The following is a 6,891-nucleotide window of genomic DNA, read 5'->3' on the forward strand; positions in this document are numbered from 1 at the left end:
GTATCTGATTCATTTTGGAAGATTTTAGGACTCAACAAATCACAAAGCTGGTCAAATAAAACAAACAGCACCACTTACCTATCAACTTAGATGTCAAATCTATAGCCCAGCTGTGCCCTTCAAGTAAACGTGGATCAGTGAAATGGTACAAAGTAGGACCAATTAGAATGAAAGATGGAACCTGGAAATGGAAGGAAAAGGCCAGGTTTAGAGTATTCTGTACTGACTGCTCTTTTTTGCTCAAGTTCCAGAGGGAAGAGAGACAGCTCTAATGGTGCTAAATTCTGCCACTTCCGTTGACCCATGTACCTGAACTATGCAAGTTCAGACACATTGCTCAGGATCTGCTCAGTCCTAGTGACCATCACTGCAGTCACTGCAGAGAAAGCCCAGAACCCTTCAGAAGGCAGAGCATGTCAGATAGACTAGATAGGGTTCCCCAGGACTTTGTCTGAGATCACAGCTGACCCCGATTTGAGCAGGACACTGGACTAGAGACCTCCCGAGTCACTTTCAGCCTGAGTTATCCTATCATCCTACAAACAGCCCATCCTTGTTTTTTCCACTGGGACTAACTTTGTTTTCTGGTAACTTTCTTTAAACCAGAACCACAGCAGTTAATTCCTACAGAAATCCATCAATGCTACTATCATAACCCTCTGGCCACACAATACCCTCAGCCACTTTAGGGCTCACAGGGATCTACTGAATTGAGTTCTCTGGTTTAGCTGAAAAAAATCCAGAGGGAAATATGGAGAAAGTATCCCTTTTCATCAGTCCTGTTTGCTTCCTTTGTACTTCATTGTCTGTCTTCTGTTGGGATAAGGAGGACAAAAGTTCTAAACCTCTTTAGACCACTCAGTATCTTATTAAATTGTATGTATCACATCGTCCAGTGTCTGTGTTCTGAAAGAGTTCCAGTCTTTTCTCAGCAGAATCCTTCCTGGCTCCTAACCATCTCCAGCAGTATTCCCAAATCCACTTCGCTCCATTGCTTTATCTGAGACGCATTGACTAGTACTGCAGACAGCAGACTGCTGATACTGCTGCTGAAGAAGTTTTGTATTGTTCGCATTCCCTCCTCATCGAGGCTCTCCAGAGCCTAACATCTTATTTGCTTTGTTTTGAAAGCATCCGCTTAGCTGAGCAAAGTTTTTACCTGAACAAAGACACCCAGGGCTCTTCCAGTGTCTGGTATCATTAAGGTGTTCCCTATGATTTATCTGTTTTCCCACCACCATGCTCTGCTTTACCGCCTTCCACGCTAAGTTCATGATCCATAATGCATGTTACCTGCAGGTTGGAGCCTGCTGGAACCACCTCTGATCTCAACAGAGCTGAAAAAGCTGCATCACTGCCCAGTGCGACCACCAGGCGTGTGCTGAGGTGCATTCAGAATGAACCCTTGGATGCTCTTTGCTACTTTTCAGCCAGTTTCCTCTCTCAGACCATTTACGATTCACAATACCATTAACCATTCTTTATCTCTTTCCACTTTTCAAAGGATTTCTGAGCAAGCTACATGAATTTATTATTTCCTGCTTTGTTGACAAATTCAAAGCACTTCATTAGACTATGGCGAGACACTCTACTGGAGAAAAAAGGCTATCATATTGGCAAGATGCTAACAGGTTAAAAATACATGAAGACAGATACCTACAAACAACTTTAAGATCATTTCAATCGGTTTAATAGGTACATATAAAAGACTTACTGCCTTGTAACTACTCAGTTCAACTGCAGAATCCTTCTTAAAAACAAAACAAACCCCAAACAGCAAAACCCAAACAGGTAAAACATCTGCTACCCTGCCACCTTTCTGAGCAGATTCTCTTTTAACAATGGAAAGCATATTTCTTTCAACAGTCCACAACTTGACTCTCTTCTGAGCTCTCAAATATACACCATCTGGGCCTGTTCACTTGCTGTTTTAAACTACTTGTTCCAGGAACAAGTCTCCTGCCACTTGAGCTTCCAAGAATGTGCCATCATTATGGCTAGAATGCTGTTGATCAATGCTATTTAGGCCTCAACAACTTGCACCCAGCAGATATCTTTTCTCCTCTTGACCCCCTCAGTGATGCCTCAGTACATACCATCCTCAATTGCTCATCTCTAAGGAAAGCCGGACTCTATACCTTCAAAAGAGGGAAATGACATGCTACCTTGGGAGCAATTTCCTGGGTTTCACAAGAAATGCCAGCACAAGTGGGATTATTTAACCCTAGAAAGCAAGGAAAAAAGTAACCTTTGTTTTCATACATACCATTTCCTTGTGGTGAAAGGACAAATTATCCCATCCTGCAGACAAATCCTCTCCCCCCCATCTCTTGGCTGGTGACATAGCCTAGCAGGCAGCTGCATTCCTGACTGGCTGTAGGAAGACCCAGTGTTGAGTCTGCAGCACTTGTCTCCCCCAGGCAGGAAACACAGAGCAAGGCCATGTTTGTGTGCTAGGCAGTGGGTTGCTGCAGGAAGGGTGGCACCTTTCTCATCAGGAGCAACTTTCTCCCGCTTCCTCCACCAGCAAGAACAACATAGGAGTGGTCTTGACAGTCCTGTAAGGCTGGCCAGAATGTAATGGGAAGTCAAAGAATGGGATCAAAGTGACTGACATCACCTTAGTCTTCAGAAATCAGTTAACTGTAATGGCCTGCATGAACTTGGACTGCTAATACCAGTGGTGACAGGGACATGATGATGGGATGCATGCTGCTGCGCTGGCACTGATAGTAATGCCCTCCTCTGTGTTCAAAGAAGTGCAAATAAATGTACACTGAGGACAGCAGTGCTTATTCTGTGAGGAGAGAGCAAATGTAAGTATGGAAAAAGGAATTCAAAGTCAGGTACCAGTTCTCATGTACCTGGTCCCTGACAGCCTTCCTGTGCCAGAAAAGGATGACAAAACCAGACATGGAAAATAGGAAATGACAAATTAACTCAAGTCTGTATAAGCAAGGAAATGATAACTGGAAAATCAGTATCAGATTCTAAGGAGCAATCTTAGCATTGACCAGTATCAATGTCTACCTGACATTACCCACTTCCATTACCTGATATCCCATCAGAGTACCATGCTCCCATTTGTTTCCCAGACTATTCTCCCCCTGCTAGTAACTTGTACATATGGCAAAGCATTTCATAACCAGTAAAAAATCTATCATATTCCAGGAATGAATTTTGTATCACTACTTACATGACAAAATGTCCCTTTCGAACACTGTAGAGAACAACCTTACTTCATAAAGCACTCCACTGAAAGAGAAAAGTCTTTACTTTCTACCTCCTCTGGAAAGATAAAGGGGAAGTGGATATAAAAATAAAAACTAACGGTTGCTCAGGTGCAAATGCTCATGGTTTGTATGCAAACACAGTAGCATACAGATCAGAAATATATGCAGCTGGTGTTTCAAAAATGGTTATTTGATTTGACTGAAAACAACAAGAAATTACTAATTTAAACAGAAAAATACAATTGACAATTAAGGACTGAATAAAAACATTTCAGAAGAGGCCAATAAGAAAACAATGCTTCTTAAAACATAACTTGGTTTTCAGAAAAAGAAATCAGACTAATAATAAAAACAAATATATAAAATAACAGCATGGTAAGGGAATGGGATAGCACTGACTATAAGCAATGGATTGTGTTAACACAAGAAGGAGGTAAAATTACCTAAGATTATTTATCTGGACAGAAAAGTTAAAGACTTTCCAAAAGATCTTTTGGTGTGCATCAAAACCAAAAAGGAAAACCTGCCAAGGCCACTAGATCATTACAAAACAAAGTGTAGAACTGTTAAAACTGAGAATACAAATATTCTTGCAATATCCACCCCACAATGTGCCTATTCTAACAGTGATCCAAAGCATACTGAAAAGCAGCTATTGAAGGTGTTTCCGTAAACAGATCATTTGCAAGTAGAAGTCACTGTGATTTTTCAAAAAGGACAATTAGGGAAGTAAACACTCATATTTCAGACTGAGATCAACACCAGACTGTGAAAGAAATGGCTTATATGGGAACTGATGAGTAAGAATGGATAGAAAAATTAATACTAATCAACACAGCTTTATGAAACCCAAGACCTCCTATGTTAAGCTAATATGTTTTTAATGAGACCTCTATGTGCTAACACAGGGGTAATCTTTTTGTAAACAGTTAAAGAAGTGTCAAAGGACAAAATGATTAATTAAAAGCATACAAAATCAATACAACACATTTAGAATTATTAAAACGTAGCTAGGTAAGTTTCAAATTGCAACTGCAAACAGCAGTTGATGCATTGACGGCATTATGTTTCTAGCAGCATCCCACAGGGATTAACTCTCTGCCTATCTTGTTTTTCTATTATTTAGACTTAAGAAATGAGTTGGAAGAGACATACACCATCACTGATCAAGCTGTCTGGTCAGGCAGAGGAGGAACTACTGAAGTTGATGACAGAGAGGCAGATTGATGCAAGCCACTTGGTAAACCACTGCAAATCTCAATATAAAGTCCTGCATTTTGGACAAGCTTACTTACAGGATAGGTAAATCTACCCTGGAAAACAACAACTACAAAGGAGTTTGGAGTCTGGACAGATGTTGAAACACTGGCAGACCCCTGTGGGAGTCTGTGGCCATACTGATACAAACGGGTCTGTATTTCTTGTAGTGGGTACACGTGAACACTATGGTGATATTCTTACAGTGCATCTAAGGCATGATTCCTTCCAAGGAATAAGCACTGCCCACAGCACACAGAGCCAGTGGCACATGGCTTAGGAACACAGCTGGTTCAGGCTGCCTTTTCAGTCGCCAGTATACAACCTCACCCAGCCACCATTCTTTCATACTGACCACAACATGACCTTGTCTCAGGTGTCCAACATCACTCTCATATGGATAATTCTGACCATGGCAAAATATTCTATCATTGTGTAGATCAAGAATAGAGTAATAAGCGTTATGGATGTTTGCAGCAAGAAAATCAACTGAGTAATTAATGAAGTGAATATAAAGAGAAGTAAGAACACTTCAATGTTATAGATCTAAGCCATCTCCTTTCCAAGAAATGTTATTCTAAAGGGCACATTCACTGTGTATCAGTTCTACTGATACTATTTTTTTTCCAAAAAGTGTATTGTCTGATTTGTGATTATCATCACAAACCCAAATGTAAGGTGAAATTTAACACAGCATCTTGATTTCCCCATGTTCTCTAAAATAGAAAGATGCTTGCATTGGAAAGGTGACCAAACTCATGGATTTCTAAAGCTAAACTAATAACATATCTTTTACACTAATGTTTCATTAATTTATAACAATTAATAACTTGTTGTCAGCTAAAATTATACAAGAGCTACAATAAAATACCCAACATGCTATTTTGTGCACATGCTGCTTCATGATATTTCCATGCTGTCATATCTGTTCTCCATACTCCAGCACCCACCATAAGCACACTTTGTTCAACTATTCTGAAAATACATTTGTACATTCTTTCCTATTAAAACATCTTTTATTACCTTAGTTCCTTCACCTTCTCAATATCCAAATATATTGTTACCTAGAAGACTGATCTGAGTGTTCTGGGAAACTCTGGTATCAACCAACGACCTCAGGGATGTGCAGATGTGTATCATCCATGGACTGCTATGATAACAGCTAGAGGTCAGCTCTCAGGCAATGATGTCAATCTCTTTGTGTTCAATTTTCAGAGAAAACTCTGGGCAAAAGCCTGGCCTACAACTGAGAACCCCAAAGCACAGTTGGAGTTTCATGAGCGTACAACAATGTGTCAAACATCCCATCTAAGTTGCTGTTTTCTATCATTTGACAGGTTCTTTTTCTGCAGAAAAAAAGTGTAATAAAAACTGACCCAGTGGGAAAAGCAAATGCTCAAAAGAACTTGAGGTCCATTTTCTTCCAAATATAAAGGCCATGGTAAATTTTTTTCCTGTTTCTGCCTCTGACACATGCGCATAGTGTAAAGCAACAAAATGACTTCTGCCTCTTTTGAAAACTATTTTAATCCAAGCAGCAAAAACAAAGGGGAGAGCAGGGAGATAAACAAGAGGATTCTAGGCAGATACGAAAGCCAGCCACCCAAGGGTCTCTTTTTCTCATCAAAACAGGGGCTTTACCTGGACGGTGATTTTTTTGAGAGTTTATACAGAAACCAACAGACTGAGCACCAGTCAACATTTCTGCCTTTGGGCTCTACTAGAGTCAAACTATTAGGTACAAATTAACATATGTTCTTGCCCAGCAAATGTGTAATTTTGGCTTTATTTTAAACCATCATGGTTCTTTTGAGAAGCACCTGTGTATCTGCAGGACCAGGGACAAAGTGTTGTCAGTAAACCAGGCTGCACCATCTGTTTCCCCTCAAGGCAGAGGATTCCCCACACGCTGATCCTCGGGCCCTCAAGCCTGGAAGAGAATGACAAAATTCCATGTTGCTTCATGAAACAGCTGACAAGACTCCTCATAGCATCACAGAATGGTCAGGGTTGGAAGGGATCCTCAGAATGGTTTTCCTTTGTCACACTGTGGAAGTAAGTTTGCTTCAAGACTGGATCATAGAATCATATAACCATAGAATGGTTTGGGTTGGAAGGGACCTTAGACTCATCCAGTTCCAACCTCCTGCCATGGGCAGGGACACCTTCCACTAGAGCAGGCTGCTCCAAACCCCATCCAGCCTGGCCTTGAACACTGCCAGGAATGGGGCAGCCATAGCTTCTTTGGGCAACCTGTACCAAGTTGTTAATGAACCTTCCCAGCAGTCAATGCTTGCTAAACTCTTGACACCGTCGCAATCAGCCCTTCTATTGAAGAGCGTTGCCTCTGTCACTGAGGTTTTGCTTTTGATGCCATGCTAACGTCAATGCTGCGCTTCAC

At 41.0% G+C, this 6,891-nt stretch overlaps 1 long non-coding RNA gene across 1 annotated transcript; it reads right to left on the reverse strand.

Annotated features, from left to right (window-relative positions):
- Positions 1–12: 12 nt before the first annotated feature.
- Positions 13–6,462, reverse strand: LOC130596103 (uncharacterized). The gene is made up of 3 exons (XR_008971466.1): positions 6,311–6,462; positions 3,197–3,255; positions 13–181 (listed from the first exon to the last, which is right to left on the reverse strand). It is a non-coding gene; the product is annotated as an uncharacterized LOC130596103 (long non-coding RNA).
- Positions 6,463–6,891: the final 429 nt, after the last annotated feature.

Source organism: Pezoporus wallicus, unplaced genomic scaffold (assembly GCF_028554395.1).
Source record: "Pezoporus wallicus isolate ANWC-B61680 ecotype Strahan unplaced genomic scaffold, APGP_CSIRO_Pwel_v1 contig_8000, whole genome shotgun sequence".
Taxonomy (NCBI): Eukaryota; Metazoa; Chordata; class Aves; order Psittaciformes; family Psittacidae; genus Pezoporus; species Pezoporus wallicus.